General features: G+C 51.0%; 1 protein-coding gene across 4 annotated transcripts in view; it reads left to right on the forward strand.

Annotated features, from left to right (window-relative positions):
• The window catches only part of PKNOX2 (PBX/knotted 1 homeobox 2), a 301,299-nt gene that overhangs the window by 232,186 nt on the left and 52,417 nt on the right, over window positions 1-16,696 (forward strand). The window lies entirely within an intron of this gene.

Genomic DNA, 16,696 nt, shown 5'->3' on the forward strand with positions numbered 1-16,696 from the left:
CTCCCTTCTCCTGGTACTCATCTCAGCATTGGTTTCACGATAGAGCCTAATCACTGGTTCAGCAAGAATAATGAGACAACCCATGTCAGCACCCGGCTCCATGTCTAGCACAAAGCAGACAGTTCTCTATGTCCCACCAGTGGGACCCACGTGCTCCATAGCCCTTCCCAAGACCCCAGGGTCATGCCCCACCCAGGCCCAGCCAGGAAGTGAGCTGCCTCCCACGGTCCATCATGGTGTCACTTGATGTATGGAGGCCCAGATGGTCCTTCAATCAACATGTCTCACCTTTGTGGGGCAGGTCCCCTCACAGCCCATGGAATTTGCACAATAATCTCTGCAACTGTCTGAAGGTGAAGAAGAAACCCCGAGCTGATGCCACCAAAGAACCAGCCAAACATTGCCACCCAGCCTCTCAGGACGACCAAGCGGACAGACGTCAGCATCCTTGCCCGGTTCTTTCCTCTGCAGCCCTTCCTGTCCCAGGGCCCCAGGGTGTCTGTCTCCCACAACCACACCTCTCCCATTAGTGCCAGTCGCCCTCTCCACAGGCCTTGTTGGGGGGTGAGGCAGGGAGGAGGAGGGGGCCCCGCCTCCTGCAGGGTCGGGTAATTCTAATTAGATTTGCCTGCCTGGGGCAGCGGCGCTCCAGAGCACATCAGGGAGTCTGCATTTCATGTCAATAAATGTAACCAGACCCTTTCCATGGAGATTAGTGCCCGGCTCTGACTTTTGGGAGCCCCCTCTGAGGCCCCTCCCAGATCCGAAGAAGAATGGAGGTGTGGGGGAGGCCCCTCCCTGGCCAGGTCTTCAGGGCGGCAGGAGACAGTACCACGAGAGGGAGGGAGCCCGTCAGTGCCCTGACGCTTTATTTGTATGTGAGGATGTGTTAATGAAATGTACTGGTTCCTTCTGATGTGGAAGCTGGGTGTGTGTGTGTGTGTGTGTGTGTGTCTGTGTCTGTATATGTGTGTGTGTGGTGTGTGTGTGTGTGTGTGGCCGGGGAGAGGGGAGGCAGAGCCTGTCTTTAATTGGATCATACCAGAGCATCATCTGGGCTAATCAGCAAGGCAACCAGGAGCTCGGGCTCAGATTAATGATTGCAGTCTAATCCAAGCAGATCCCATGATTAGATGCACATCGTGGGTAATTGTGTTTGTGGCCCGTGAGCAATGCCGAGCCTGGGTTTGTGGAGGGGAGGCCCCGTGGAGTGGGGACCACAGGTTTGGACCCAGCTCAAAAATCTCCTTCCCCAGGCCCACCTCACCCCTGGGGTTTTCGCCTCACAAGAAGTTAAAATTTAGCTTGGACCACACCTCCCCGCCCCCTCCTCCAGTGTGGGCTGTGGGCTGGACGGTGTTAGGTGGCTGGGAACCTGGGGCTTGGCTTGCCAGCAACCACAGAGACGGGCCAAGAGGGTGAGGTTAATCCGGCCTTCACTCTCCCTCCTCCCCTGCAGTCTCCTTGGTTCCCCTTTGAAGTGAGTGGGTTCCCATGGAAACCATGATGTCCTGGGGAGCAGAAGAGTGGCAGGAGCTGGGCCTGGCCAGGTGCGGTGGGGAGGAGGGGGACTCTGGTAAGACCATTCTGCGAAGGCTGAGTTCCTGCCGCTTAGGCTGACATTCTGTCTGAGGACCCGGGAAGAGGCCGGCCAGGCACAGCAGAGGTTACCTACTAGTGATGGGAAGTGCTGGGCTAGAGGTCGGAACAGTGAGCGAAGGGTGGGGGCAGTCCCACCATGAAAAATGCCAGGGAGCTGAGTTGTGAATCAGGTGTGCAGGCTGAGGGGGCTGCAGAGCCCTGTATTTCTCCTTTGTGGCGTTACTCGCAACTGAATGGATTGTGTTAATGTTAGTTCTGTTTCCACTGCTAGATCGTTGCCTCCGTGAAGACAGGGCCTGTGTGTTTTCATTGATTTATCCCCAGTGCCTTCCATAGCACCTTAGAGCTTGCAGCCTGGACGAGGGTGTACTAAATCAGAGCTGTTGAGTGGATTCCTTAAACAGGCGAGGAAGGACTGGACATATTTCAGGGTTCTAGGTTGGGGTGCTGGCAAACTGGTCCTGGGGGGAGAGGGACCAGGAGAGCCCTCACTGTGACGTCCGTCAATCTCCATGGTGTGACTGCACCCACCACGGCCCTTTTCAAGCTACGGTGTGATGCTGCATGACATAGCTGGGAAGAGAAGCACACAGATGGCTCCCATCAGCCTCAAGTACAAACCCCACACAGGAGCCAAGTTACAGGTACCCAGTTTTACCAGCTCCTTTATAACTGATTGTACGGGATGGATTAGCCACAATTCTGCACTCCTTGGTCCTATCCGGTCCACTCCTCAGTTTCAAATCTGAAATGGTCTCTCTTAACAAATTAATCCTTAGAACAAGACCTAGCATAGAATGAATGCTTTCTGTGTGTGTGTGTGTTAAATCGCTTCAGTCGTGTCCGACTCTTTGCAATTATGTGGACTTTAGCCCACCAGGCTCCTCTGTCCATGAATTTCTCCAGGCAAGAATACTGGAGTAGGTTGCCATTTCCTCCTGCAGGGGATCTTCCAGACCCAGGGCTGGAACCTGTATCTCTAATGTCTCCTACATTGGCAGGCAGGTTCTTTACCACTGGCGCCACCTAGGAAGTCCTGGAATGCCTTCTAAGTGTCTGCAATTGTGATCTTTCACCTCAACCCCAACACAGTGAGTTTTCTCCTTCCTAGAATCTATCCAGCTCCATCCAGCTCTCAGCATCTGCTTGAGCAAAGCCCCAACTTTCCCACTTTCCCCAAGGAGATTCCAAATGTTTCCTGGTCTCTCCGTTAATGAGCTCCTTTGCTGCAGCTCCAGAAACCTGTCATCAAACCAGTCTTCTGCCTCCTCTTTAGCTTCTCAGCCGTCAGTCTTGGCCTGTCCATGTAGCGTTTGTCATTCTTCCTGTCGGTCTCATCTCTCTGTAAACCACGCTCAGAGTTTCTGCCCACGTGGGACCTTGCCCTAGACAGCTCATGCTGAAGAAGTCCACTTCTAGCCCAGTGAAAGCAATACTCATTCCTAAAACCTTGTTTGTAATCCATTTGTCCTGTCACATGCAGACTGGATCACTCTAGACTCTGCTCTTGTTTAGGGAAAGATCAGAACAGAGTAGTGGGCAGGTCCCTCCCTTGAGACTGTCCCTCGAAAGGTCACTGAAGTTCAGGCTTGGTCCTGATGGTCCTGTAGTTAGGGGGGCAAAAGTCATAGAACAACTATTCTGGGTGGCAGGACGAGCTCTAGAAATGGATGTAGTGGTAATTAATTTGGTCAGCTCGCACAAGTTAGTTTCTCTGAGCCTGTTTTCTCAACCATAAAAAAAGGAAATAGTCATAGCTAGACTAAAATGAGATGATGTTATGATATCTAACACACAGATCAGTGTTGGCTGCATGGGATGAAGTGAAGGTGGGGTTTTTTTGTTTTTTAATGGTGAAGCTACTTCTTTAAAACATTTTTTTACTATTTATTTATTTTTGCTGTGCTGGGTCTTTGCTGCTGGGCATGGACTTTCTCTAGTTGCAGCTAGTGGGGGCTATAGTTTCAGCATTTGGGCTTCTCATCACAGTGGTTCCTCTTGTTGCGGAGCATGGGCTCTAGGCGTGCAGGCTCAATAGTTGTGGAGCATGGGCTTAGTTGCTCCTTGGCATGTGGGATCTTCCAGGACCAGGGATTGAACTTGTGTCCCCTGCGTTGGCAGGCAGAATCTTAACTGCTGGACCACCAGGGAAGTCCCGAGATGGGGGTGTTTTAAACAGAGGGGCCAGCTCGGTTCCCTTGGCCCTTTCAGTACATGAGGCATCCTGTGTGTTTGGGGAGGTGAAATTCAGGCATCAGAACAGGGCCTGGGGACCTCAATTGCCTGGGTTTCCATTCTGTCTCCACTACTGGCCTCTAAACCTTTCCGGGCCTTTCCTCATGTGTAAAATGGGACTGAAAATAGTGCCCTCTCCTCATTAGGCTGGTCATGAGGATTAGGTGAGATAATACCATAAAGTGCTGGGGGAGGAATCTGGTACTTAGAGAGTGCACTGCAGGCATTAGCTGCTATTAGATGTTTGAGGAAATGAAACGGGGGTTGGTAGGGCTAGAAGGTGACTGCTGAGAGGCGAGACAGCAAGAAGCAAGATAGGAAAGGGCTCCCAGTTGAGTGCTGTTCGCACTGCAATTTGGTTAAACATTTATTGAGCTCTGCCATGTGTAAGCATCGTGTCAAGTTCCAAGAGGGATTCTGAATTAGAATGGATCGGTCCAGGGAGTGGGAGGAAAATAGGCGTAGGAAGTAGCTAGAGTATAAACTTGGCACATGGTTCGGGCTCAAAAAGTATTTGTGGAATTGACTGCAAGGCCCCTGGCCCATGGTGCAGTGTGGGAGTGTTGGACTGCTTTCCCAAGGGAGATGAAGCCCAAGGGAAATGGTAGCCAAGAGGCCTCTCCTGGGACCGGGACCATGGATGGGATGAGAGGAGCCCCCAGCAGCTTGAGGTTGGGCAGGGGGGCTGGCTGCCGTGTGACCGACCTCTTCAGCAGCTGCCTGGCCAGGACCCTGGGAACTGGCCCTTCCTGCTGAAGCGTCTTTGAGGGAACTCTTCCACCCTGTGACCAAAGGGTGTTTCATCTCCAGGGAGTTGACCCTGGGGCTTAACCCTGTGCCTTCCCTGGCAGAAGGCTGGGTCATTCCTGGAACGTGCTGGGCGAGGTGGCCTGAGGATGGAGGGGGATAGAAGTTCAGCCATTCCAAACTGAAGAGTCAGGACCAGATGCTTCCGGACGAGTTGCTGGGAGCAGATGTTCCAGGCAGGGTTTTATGGGCTGGGGCTCTAGCAGACACTCCTTGCTTTTGGAAGCAGTTGGATTCACTGGCATCCGAGAAAACATCTCAGCTGTTGACTACAGTCAGGGGAGTGATCCTGCCGGAGCCGTCAGCTGAAAGTCAAACCATGCTCAGTTCTCCCCCAGGCGCCAGGCATCGCCTGCTCCCTGCCCTTCCTGCCAGCATCTTGAAGGCCCCCGCCCCTGGGCCCAGCCTCCGCACACGCTGCTGGCAGGCACAGGGACGCCGGCTGCCTGGCCCCGGGAGCAGGTGTGTTCAGAGGTAGCAGCTCTGGCTGCTTCCACGGCTCACCACCTGGCCTAGGTAGAGCTGAGAAGTCCAGATACTCCCCAAGACCAGGCACATGGATGAGAGATCCAGGAGCCCCGAATCCCAGTGACTTATTCTCACAAGGTTATGTTAGGATTAAAGGAGATAACCAACGCTCACAGCTGACAGTGCTTGGCACAGGCAAGGCTCCCAGTGAATGGTGGCCACAGTTGTGAGTCGTGACAGTGGATCAGGCCCCCTTCCTAGCAGGAGGATGGCAGTCATTGGTCCTCCTGCTGGTGCAAATGGGCTGGGATGGGAGCATGGCAGTCATTGGTCCTCCTGCTGGTGCAAATGGGCTGGGATGGGAGCATGGCAGTCATTGGTCCTCCTGCTGGTGCAAATGGGCTGGGATGGGAGCATGGCAGTCATTGGTCCTCCTGCTGGTGCAAATGGGCTGGGATGGGAGCATGGCAGTCATTGGTCCTCCTGCTGGTGCAAATGGGCTGGGATGGGAGCATGGCAGTCATTGGTCCTCCTGCTGGTGCAAATGGGCTGGGATGGGAGCATGGCAGTCATTGGTCCTCCTGCTGGTGCAAATGGGCTGGGATGGGAGCATGGCAGTCATTGGTCCTCCTGCTGGTGCAAATGGGCTGGGATGGGAGCATGGCAGTCATTGGTCCTCCTGCTGGTGCAAATGGGCTGGGATGGGAGCATGGCAGTCATTGGTCCTCCTGCTGGTGCAATTGGGCTGGGATGGGAGCATGGCAGTCATTGGTCCTCCTGCTGGTGCAAATGGGGTGGGATGGGAGCCGGCAAGCTGGGGCTTTGAGGGCTCGTGTGGCCCATGCCTTCTCACCAGGGATGGACTAAGCTAGTGTAACCCTTCCTTTTTTTTTAAAATTAATTTATTCATTTATTTTTGGCTGCTCTGGGTATAAGTTCCTGTGTGTGAGCGTTTCTCTAGTTTCGGTGAGCAGGGGCTGCTCTCTAGCTGTGGTGCACATGCTTCTCATGGCCGTGGCTTCTCTTATTGCAGAGCACGGGTTCTAGGCATGCAGGCTTAATTGCTGTGCAGCATGTGGGGTCTTCCTGGATCAGGGCTTGAACCCTTGTCCCCTGCCGTGGCAGGCGAGTTCTTAACTTCTGGACTGCCAGGGAAGTCCCTAGCCCTTCTTTTAACTAAGCCCCACTTTCTGATTTTCCCAAGCCACTGGACCATTTTGTGGTCAAGTGAAAAGAACATAAGACTAAGACTTCAGACTAAGTTCTGACTCTACCACTGAGCAACCCATTTAACCTCTTCAGATAAGCTTTCCTACTCCATAGAGTAGGCATCAAATGAGAAAATCAAAGATCTATAAAAATGTCAACGTCTTCTTCAACACACAGACGTATTACTATGGGAAAAGATTCTTTTGGGAACTCATTTGATGAGGCACCCTTGTGCTGCAAAGGTCCTAATGCTCAAAGGGTAAGTCTGGCAGCTCAGTTCTGTGACCCCAGAACACCCAAGACTCAAGGGCAGTAGAGAAAAAAGGGGAGGACAATGAAATGATTCTAATAATGGTTCAAAAATGGTACCTGGGAGAGGGGAGAAAGCATGAAGTTTAGGGTTTGGATACCCAGGTTTAAATCTAAACGCAATCATTTATTAGCCTGATGATGTAATTATTTAACCACATGGCACCTCAGTTTGCAAATCAGTAAAGTGGGAATAATAAGAAATATTGGGTGTTTCAGTGCAATAAGTGCATGAAATGTAACTTACCAATTGCCACCAAATGTGCATGGGTGTGTTAATACCAATGACCAAAGCAAAATGGATAGAGTTCCCCTTCCCAAAGCATCCCTTTCCCCAGGGCTTTTTCGTTGGGGACTGGTTGAATCTCTGGGGACTTGGATAGAAGTTGCCTCTTTGTAGCTGCCTACCTGTGGGAAAGATACTTCTATTTTTTTTTTCTCTTCTGAGTTTCCTCCCCTTAAAATGAAGGGGCTGAACATGAAAAAGACAGGAGATAACAAGGATTAATAATAGTAAGGATTGGAGAAAAGAGAATCCTTGTGAACTGTTGTTGGGATTGTAGATTGGCATAGCCACTATAGAAAATAGTAGGGAGGATCCTCAAAAAAATTAAAACTAGAATGACCGTAAGATCCAGTAACCCCTCTTTGGGGACCCAAAGGGAATGAAAACGCTAACTGGAGAAGATATCCGCACCCCCCCCCAACCACGTTCAGAGCAGCATTGTTTATAAGAGACAAGGCGCAGAAACAACCAAAGTGTCCACTGACGGATGAGTGGGCCAAGCAGCTGTGGCGTATATGCATGCAGTGGGATAGTATTCAGTCATTAAAAGAACAGCAACAAGGAAACCCTGCCATTTGTGATAACACGGAGGGACCTTGAAAGCGTTATGCCAAGTAAAATACCTCATCGAGGAGGACAAATTCTGTGTGATCTCACTTATATGTGAAAACCAAAAAATAAATAAAAAATAGCTTAGAGCAAAAGAGATCAGAGTCGTGGTTACCAGAGGCGGAAAGTAGAGGTAGGGGGCAATCCTGGAGGGTAGTTGAAAGGCACAAACTTCCAGAGAAAAGGCACAAACTTCTATTTATAAAATAAGTAAGTATAAGGATGTGACAGGGGACTTCCCAGGCGGCGCAGTGGTAGAGAATCCGCCCACCAATGCAGGAGACACAAGAGACGTGGGTTCAATCCCTGGGTCAGGAAAATGCCCTGGAGGAGGACGTGGCAGCCCACTCCAGTATTCTTGCCTGGGAAATCCCACGGACAGCGGAGCCTGGCGGGCTACAGTCCACGGGGTTGCAAAGAGTCCGACACGACTGAGCACACACACAGCAGCTATAAGGGATGTAACGTACAGCACAATGAGTGTAGTTAACACTGCTGTATCATATACAGCAAAGTTAAGAGTAAATTCTAAGAGTTCGCATCACAAGGAGAAATTTTTCCTTTTCTCTTTTTATCTATCTGAGAAGATGTGTGTGAGCTGAACCTATTGTGATGATCATTTCACAATGTATGTAAATCAAACCGTCATGCTGTACAGCTTAAGTTTATACAGTGAAGTAATTGGTTATTTCTCAATAAAACTGGGGCGGGGTGGGGAGGGGGGGCGGTGGTGCCATGTGTGCCGGCAATGAAGGGACTATGACATAAGATCCTAACAGGTTGCAATTTTTAGGTTCTTTGTATTCTTGCCCTTGTAGACTAGCCTTAACAATCAATTTGTGGAGATTTTTTATTTTTTTTTTTTTTTAATGTGTCAGGAGGGAGGTGTGTGTGTGTGTGTGTGTGTGTAAAGGGATGGAGACAAAGCAGACTCTGGCCTGCCCCGGACCCCACCCTCTCCAGGGACGGACCTGTCTGCCCACCTGCCGGGAGGAGAGCTGGTTGGAGCCCAGGAACCCAGCAGATGCAATTCCAATTTAGCAACACGAAGAAGTCCTCTCCAAGGCAACCCAGGCGAACACACCGCCCACTGGGCAGGGCTAAAAATACACCCGCATGGTTTCCACGTCACACCTGAAGTAAAAATACATCCAACCGGGAGCTGCTGGCTTGGTCTCCCCCACCTCGCTCTGCTCTCTCCATCTGGTCTTTCGAGGGGAAGAGCGGGGAGGAGAGGAGGCGGGCTGGCTAAGCTCTTCCTTCACACTGGCTCCTCTGCCTCCGGGACCCTGGCAGCCCCCACCCCCGGCAGAGCCCAGAGGAGGAGGGTCCCTTTGTAGCAGCTAGAAACTGCCAGATGGCCGTAGCTGGTCTGGGTACCTTAGAGGAGTGAGTGGATTCTGAGCCCAAAGAGCACTTTATGCTTGTGTCTCAGAACCCCCACTTGCTGCCGGTGGTCACTTCATTCATTCATTCGTCCCCATGTATTGATTCATCAAAGATTTATCCACCTTCTGCTGTGTGCCGGGCAGCGTGCTTGACCCTGGGGAATTCAGAGAGAAAGTGAGATTGTGGATCACAGGAGCTCCCCATGGAGTGAGGAAGACGGCTGAGCACAAACAACTGTAGTCAGTAGAGTTTAACAATCGTCCTAAAGGAAAGAAAAATAAATGCTTACGGGCAGTGTTTTTTGGTTTAAAAAGAGGATTTCGAGTTCTGATGAGTTATACTTTGCCTCTCCTCCTCCTCCTCTTTCTCTGCCTCTATTTGAATTGACACGTGGGCTTGTTTCCCTGCCAAATGAGTCAGTGGAGATGGAATTATACATTTATTGGAGCGGATAGCATCGACGTTGCTCTGAATTAAAAAAAGATGCCCCCACGCCACTCCAGCGAAGTGGAACAAGCATTAACTGACAGCTTCCTAAGTGCCAGCCACTCTGTACTATCCTTCCTTTTCTCCTTGCTACAACCTCTGTGGTAGGTGGTATCATCCCCTTCTATAAAAGAGGAAACTGAGGCTCAGAGATATTCAGTCACTTGCCCCAGAGTTATACAGTTAATTATCCGTCTCCAGAGACTGTGCTGGTTTCAGACCACCCAGCCCACTGAATTTGTGAGGTCAAAGTAGAACTCCCACCCCCAAGCACATCTCAGTGGTAACTCAGAGGAGGCAATGACTTCTCTTGCTGGAGAGACCAGTCGGGGCAGCCTTGGTACTAGGGCTGGCACTCTGAGCTAGGCTATTAGGAGAGGCCTACGCACAGGTATTTCAGGTGGAAGGAACAGCAGGGGCATGAACAGTCTGGTTTGCCTGAGCTGGTGAAGGGTGTGATACAGGTACAAGGGGCTGGGGGCCACCTGCTATCTGTCCAGCCATCACATATTCCTCTGAGTCTGTCAATGAGTGCTGAAAAGAAGCCTGAGGCCAGGCTGTGAAGCCTCATCTGATGATGCTGACTCTATTTCCTCAACATCCAGGAGCGATGTCTCTATATTTCTCAGACTGACTGCTGGTAATAGGCCTTCTGGCTGTGAAAGGGAAAGGGGCGGGGCCACCAGGCAAAGTGGCTCCAGGCTATTGACTCTGATTCTGTGGTCCCAGCGACCTCCGACAGGGGGCACTAGAAATAAAAGGTCACAACGCCAGCCCCCTGGGTAGTTTCCAGGGTGGTGGGCCTTTGGCAACTTGAGACCCCCACTGTGTGGGAGACTAGGTTGGGTGGCTGGTGAGCCGGTCGTGTCACTGCTTGCCCTCCTTCACCCCACCTCTCTGGCCAGTGACTCATGTCCTGTGCAGAGGTCTGACCCTGACCAGGCTCTAGTCCCTCTGCTTCATCACTATAAGCCTCCACATTCTGGGACTCTCCCAGCAGTCCAGTAGAGAAGACTCTGAGCTCCCAATGCACGGGTCAAGGTTCAATCCTTGGTTGGGGAGTTAGATCCCATGTGGCGTAACTAAAGATCCCGCATGCCGCAGCGAAGACCCAGTGCAGCCAAATAAATAAATAAATATTAAAAAAAAAATAGAATAAAAATAAAAACCTCCACCTGGAAATTTTCCTCTCCCACTCTACATTGCCTCCTCTGGGATGGTCCATTCTTAGGAAGTGCCTGGGGGCTCTGACATCCCACCCCATCCCCACTGGAGGCAGCAGCCGAGGCTCAGGGAGGGGTGAGCATTGACGATGGGCTGTAAAGGGAGCTGCAGGACAGGCCTGGGGGCTCCAAGGTCAGGGAGTGGACAGCCAGGCAGGCTGCCACACACATGGCTGGACCCATAATTGAGGTCTGCAATTCTGGCCAAGGTCACAAGGCGAGGGATGGCTGAGAGGCTCAGAAGTGACGGAGTGGCATGACTGTGAATCACAAGGTTTATCACCCAGAAAGGGAGCTCAGTGCTAATGTCTGCCCCTGCGTGTGACCATCATCTCCCCTCCCCCAGCCCATGGGGCTCTGTTTCTCTCTACCTATCTGTTCTCTGTCTCTTGTGCTCTTTGCATTGTAGCCTCTCTGAAGCGCTATTCAAAAAAAACTTTTTAAACTGAAACATAGTTGACTTACAATCTTGTGTTAGTTTCAGATGTACAGCATAACGATTAAGTTTTATGTATATATATTCTTTTTCAGATTCTTTCTTCTTACAGGTTATTACAAAATATTGAGTGTAGTTCCCCATGCTGTCCTGTAGGTCTCTGTTGGTTATCTACTGAAGCTCTATATTTTTGCATTCTTTCTTTTCCTATCTCTGCTTCTCTGTCTGTGGTCCTCTGAGTAGAAAGAAATGTTAAAAAAAAAAAAAACAACTTTTTAAAATCCAGGTTGTCCAAGGAGGAAGGGAGGGAAGCAGAAAAAGGTCTATTTGTCTTTGCTTGAGTCCTTTAACAAAAGGCAATGAACTTCAGCCTTAGAAGGGAACTTTGAGTTAGATGTGAGTGTAAAAATTACCAAGGAGGTTGGGGTCTCTATCCCAAAAGGTCTTTGGAAATGTTAGTGCGACCTATCGGGCCATCTACATTATGAACATCTGTCTTGAGACAGGAAGGAATAAAATGCACAGCTGCCCAAGGATGCGCTCAGAAGCTTCATCAGAAATATGTGTCCAGTGTGGGGGGAGGTGGGGAGGACCTGGCTCACTTCGCTGTCAAGAAAATCTGGGGCTTTGCCGAGGGGGTCTCGGCCTCTCTGCTGCTGGAGGGAGGGTCACATTCAATTCTTCAAAGGACTCAGCCAAGATCCTGCCCAGTTTATGGCAGGTGGGTTGTCTCCCAGGGGCAACCCCACACATCCTGGCCCCAAACTGGGCATTCTAGGCTGCCGAATTTGGGCAATGTAGAAAAAACAAGAAGGCAGAAATGTCAGAAGTAATTAAACCAAATGATGGCTTAAACCCCTGTAGAAATCAACACATCCGGTTTAATCACCTTCTTAAGCTAGCACAAGACTGCGGGTCTGTGAAGGGGATTCTTTATTTCTTTGGATCGTTAACAAAAAGTGCGTATCTTGAGCTTGCTTTTGGTTCATATCCTCCTGGGGAGAGGTCTGATGTGGGTGGAGGTGGGGTGGGGGGTGGTGGTTGGTGAGGACTCAGAAAAGAGAAAAGAAATAATAAAATCTTATTTGAGATCATCTCTCGTCCCCCGTGCCCGGCTCTGTCGGCTCTCGGGGCGTCCCGCCCTCCCGGCACCCAGGCAGAGGCACAGTGCTGAATGTGCTAAATCAGGCCATTAGAGAAATTCATTTCTCTTTATTAGTCTGTGTCAAATCCTTTTTATTAGTGGCTGGAAACGACCTCTCTTCTGCAGTAAAATGTCATGCCAGTTCACTCCTTTTATTTGTTCTGCACCGACGAGGCTCAAACTCTCCCTGAATTAGTGCGGTGAGATTTATTTCCTCCAAATTTTGAACGGCTTAAGAGAGATTGGGGTGGAGGGGGCGGCCAGGCGGGAGGCAACGCAGGGAGAAAAGTGGAGAGGGATCGGGGAGGGAGAAGGTGAGCTCTTCTGGAGGTCAGGTGTCCTCGGCTGTTTGGAAAGAAAGCCTAATGGCCATCTTTCACATCTCGATCGTCAGCATCTGGGCACTGGAGACCAAGTCTCCACATTTCTGCTTGCAGCCTCTCAAGGGTACTGATCCACAGTGGGCGAGATCTGGACAGAGGGATGTGAAACTCCTTAAAACTCATTTTCTAGTTGGAGAGGGTGAAGCTCAGGGAATGTCAAGAATGGCAGCATCAGTATCCCATCCATAGCTGGAAATCCGCCTTCCCCATCCCATGCCTGGATCAGACTGGCCATTTGTGTTCCGGGTAACGTATGTGTCCAGCTCCCATGGTCCCTGCCCTAGCCACTGTGTCCTCCATTCCAGGGCCAAAATAGGGCTACTGGAAAGGACTCCTTGAGGGTGGCTTCTAGCCTCTTCCCCAGCTTTATGGAGTGACATTGGAGGGTATCTTAGAAATGGAAGTCAACGCGTAGGCAGGTATAAGATGGGCCACTGGGGAAGGGGCCGTGGAGTGGGCTGGAAACAGCCATCAAGGTGCCCATAGCATCGATGCAGCCATGGAACAAACAGCTGAGTCACTGGGAAACTGGACTTGCTTCTTGGGGCTGGCCCAGAGTGTCTCAGCAGCCCCCACACTTGGGCTTAGCAGGTAGCTGTCCAGGTGATGAGAAGGTCCAGATGGATAAGCAGGGGAGCCACAGGCAGCCCCACCAACCCTGCCTGGGGGTCATGTGAGAAGCTGTGGGTTAGCACAGGTGTCATCCCAGCTCCTAAGCTCAGGGATCCTGGCATCAGGGTGGGTGTTCCACCCAGAGGTGGGAGGGTGGGACATGAAGGGAGGATTTGGGAGCTGAAAGTGCTGCTCAGGCCAGGAGGGGCTGGGGAGAGGGGCCATGGCAGCCACTAGGAAGCCTGCTCTGGGCTTACAGGTGCTCCCTTCACTTGCAGGACCAGGAAGGAAAGCAGGTTTTCTTCTACTGAGACTTGACATAAGTCATAGAAAACACTTCCGGGTATGCCTTCATCTCTCTCTCTCCTTCTCTCTCTCTCTCACACACACCCCCCACAGCAGGGAGATCTGTCCCCTCCTGGTGAGATGCTTATAAGATGGAGCAGTGCTAGAGCTCTGCCTTGAAGGTGTACACTGTCCCTCAGTGGAAGGGACAGAGCCTCCACCCCAGTCCCTGAAAGCCCACTTCACTGTGAGCCCCGTGATCTGCAAGTTCACCTCTTGGACTCCATCTCCCTCCATTCGCCTACCTTACTGCAGCCACACACACCTGGACTTTGTTCCAGACACACACCACACTCATTTCTATCCCAAGTGCTTTGGTCTTCTCCTGCTTGGAACGCCCCTCCCTCAGATCTTTGCCTGAATGCCTCTTCATCGTTGGAGGCTTCACTCAAATGCTACCTCCTCAGAGAGGCCCTCCCTGACCACTCTCCTGTCCGAAGGGGCCAGGACAGCAGCCGAGGAGCCTGCCTCCTGCTGCCACCTCAGCCCCAAGGCTGGTGGCTGGGAGATGTAGCCACCAGCAGCTCCCTCTTCCCTGCCTCACATGCCACACTCACTGTGTACACAGAACGCACGATGCTCGCACACACTGCATATAAATAACATGTAGCACACACACGCACACACACACACACTGCATATAACACAGGGCACATGCACAGTGTATTCACAGCACACGATCCCTGCACCCCAGCTCCATGCACACAACCCGTATGTGCATCGTCCCGCAAGACATAACACCATGTGTGCACACAAATAAAAGCACCCAGGACAGTCCACTGACACACCACTCACACTTGCTCTTGTTGACAGCCTACATTCAACCTAGGTGCACATGCATGCACGGACACCCACACCCACACACACACACACACACACACCACTCCCCTCTCCTTCCAGCAGCTGCCCACCCTCCTTCCAACCCGTGAGAAAGGAACGTGCAGTGACCAGCCGCTGCCGTGGGGGTGGGGGGGCGGGCTGCACCCCCACCACCTGGCACAATGCTGCGGATTATTAGTTCCTGGTAATTTAGTGCCCTTGTACAGAGTCGATTTGTGCCTTTCATTCCTAATTGATCTAGTGGCTGTTTAAATGGCAGCAGGCATCTGTTGAGAGTAGGAAGGTTCATAAGGCGCAATAATTCATAACACCGTCTGGAATTTGCCTTTCATGTCCCTCAGCTAAACTACTGCAGGGCTCTGCTTAAATCACAGCCGCGGAGGCTTTCTTTGGTATTCCACTCAGGGCCAGGAGAATCTTGCATTAAACTGGGATCAGGTTAGATTAGACTATAATATGCTGCGGTATTAGTGGCTGCAAATGAAGACTTAGACTGGAGTTTAACCCCTTCACCTGGTTTTCTCTTTGTCTTCAGCGGCTGGCTGAGCAAACCCATTGTCTTCCCACCAGCTTCCTGAGGGGGCTGAGTAGATCTTCTAGCAATTTGGGGGCTGCAGATGGGCTAGCCTCGGATAGTGACCCTTTTTCTCTCCATGCTATCACCCAGCCTGCAGCCTTGGAGCCCAGCTGTTTATGCATCAGCTCCCAAACCAAGAGTCAGGGCGGCAGTGTCCAAGCGCAGCTCTGCCAAGCCAGGCGGCTCATCGGAGACAGGAGTTCACCTCCCCTCCGTGCCCCCTGCCCTTGAGCTTGGGTAGAATGACCAGCAGGTATGGGTTTGGGTGTGGATGGGTCTCAGCACTTTCTGCCTTTCTGTCCAGAATTATTAGAATCCCAGGATGGGACAGGCTCATAGGGGTTCCCCATCTGCCTACAAACACTCTGTAGGCTGGCTGTTCATTCCTTCTTGGCGTGGTTAATCACAGTGTTCCTGCTGGAAGAAGCGTAGTTGGGTTTCCTTTTCAAGATTTCTCGTGCTCTCCAATATGGTAGCCACTAGCCATATGTTGCTATTTAAATTAAAATTAGTTAAAATTAGAATTAACAATTCAAGGTCCTAGGCAAAGCATCCATTTTTTTGAACTTATTATTTTATATTTGAGTATAGCCAATTAACAAGTTGTGATAGTTTCGAGTGGATAGCAGAGGGACTCAGCCATCCATATACATGTATCCTTTCTCCCGCAAACTCCCCTCCCATTCAGACTGCCACATAACACTGAGCAGAGTTTCCAGTGTTCTACATTAGATCCTTGTTGGTTATCCATTTTCAGTACAGCAGTGTGTACATGTCCAACCCAAACTCCCTAACTATCCTTCCTCCCACTCTGCCCCCCTGGCAGTCAGAAGTTCATTCTCTGTGAGTCTGTTTCTGCTTTGTAAGTCAGTTCATTCGTATCATCACGGCAGCCATATTTTAAGTGTCCGCTGGCCTCCGTTAGTTAGTGGAGACTATAGAACCTTTTCATCATCGCAGGAAGTTCTGCTGGGTGGTGCTGGCTACCGCAGCCCCGTTGGCAGGAGCCTGGGGACCAGGCCTGACACATGCTTTCTCCTCTCCCAGCAAACAGATTTTCATCAAAAAGAAAGGAGCCAGATTTCGTGGTCCCAGGGGACTTCAGTGAGAAGCCAGAGAGGGATGTGCATATGCTTTTGGGAACCACAGTGGGGAGAATGGGGCTCCAATGTCCAGTGTCAACACCCATGTAAGCACACGCACAGGTGCTGGGTGTGAAGACAGAGCTGCTCACTCAGGCTGCAGAGAAATGAGAATGAGATGCACTTACATGTGCAAATGACATCTCACACATAGCATACACGTATATTCAACAAATGTTTATTCGGATCACGTACAGTCACTGCTAGACTCTGGGCAGAGAGTGAAGACTACGATGGGCTTGCTTCCTGCCCTCATGTAGCTGATAGTCTAGTGAGGAAGGCAGATGGTAAGGCAAACAAGCCAGGGTCTGTGTAGGTTTCAGGGTCGGGCAGTCAGGGCAGGTTCCCAGAGTTGGTGATGTGGAAGCCAAGACCTAGAGAGCGGCCAGGTCAGCACTTCAGCTTACATCCATCCATCACAGAACCACCCGTGTCGCCAAACATGCTCATGCTCACATATTCTTCATTCATCAGTTCATTGTCAGTCACCGAATATGTATTAAGTGCCTGCTGTGAGTGTCAAGGCAAGGTCCTAAGGATACAATGATCAATGAGACAGGGACAGTCTTGGGGAAAAACAGTGGCCAAGTAATG

This window comes from Bison bison, unplaced genomic scaffold, assembly GCF_000754665.1.
Source record: "Bison bison bison isolate TAMUID 2011002044 unplaced genomic scaffold, Bison_UMD1.0 scf7180017864506, whole genome shotgun sequence".
In the NCBI taxonomy this organism is placed as follows: domain Eukaryota; kingdom Metazoa; phylum Chordata; class Mammalia; order Artiodactyla; family Bovidae; genus Bison; species Bison bison.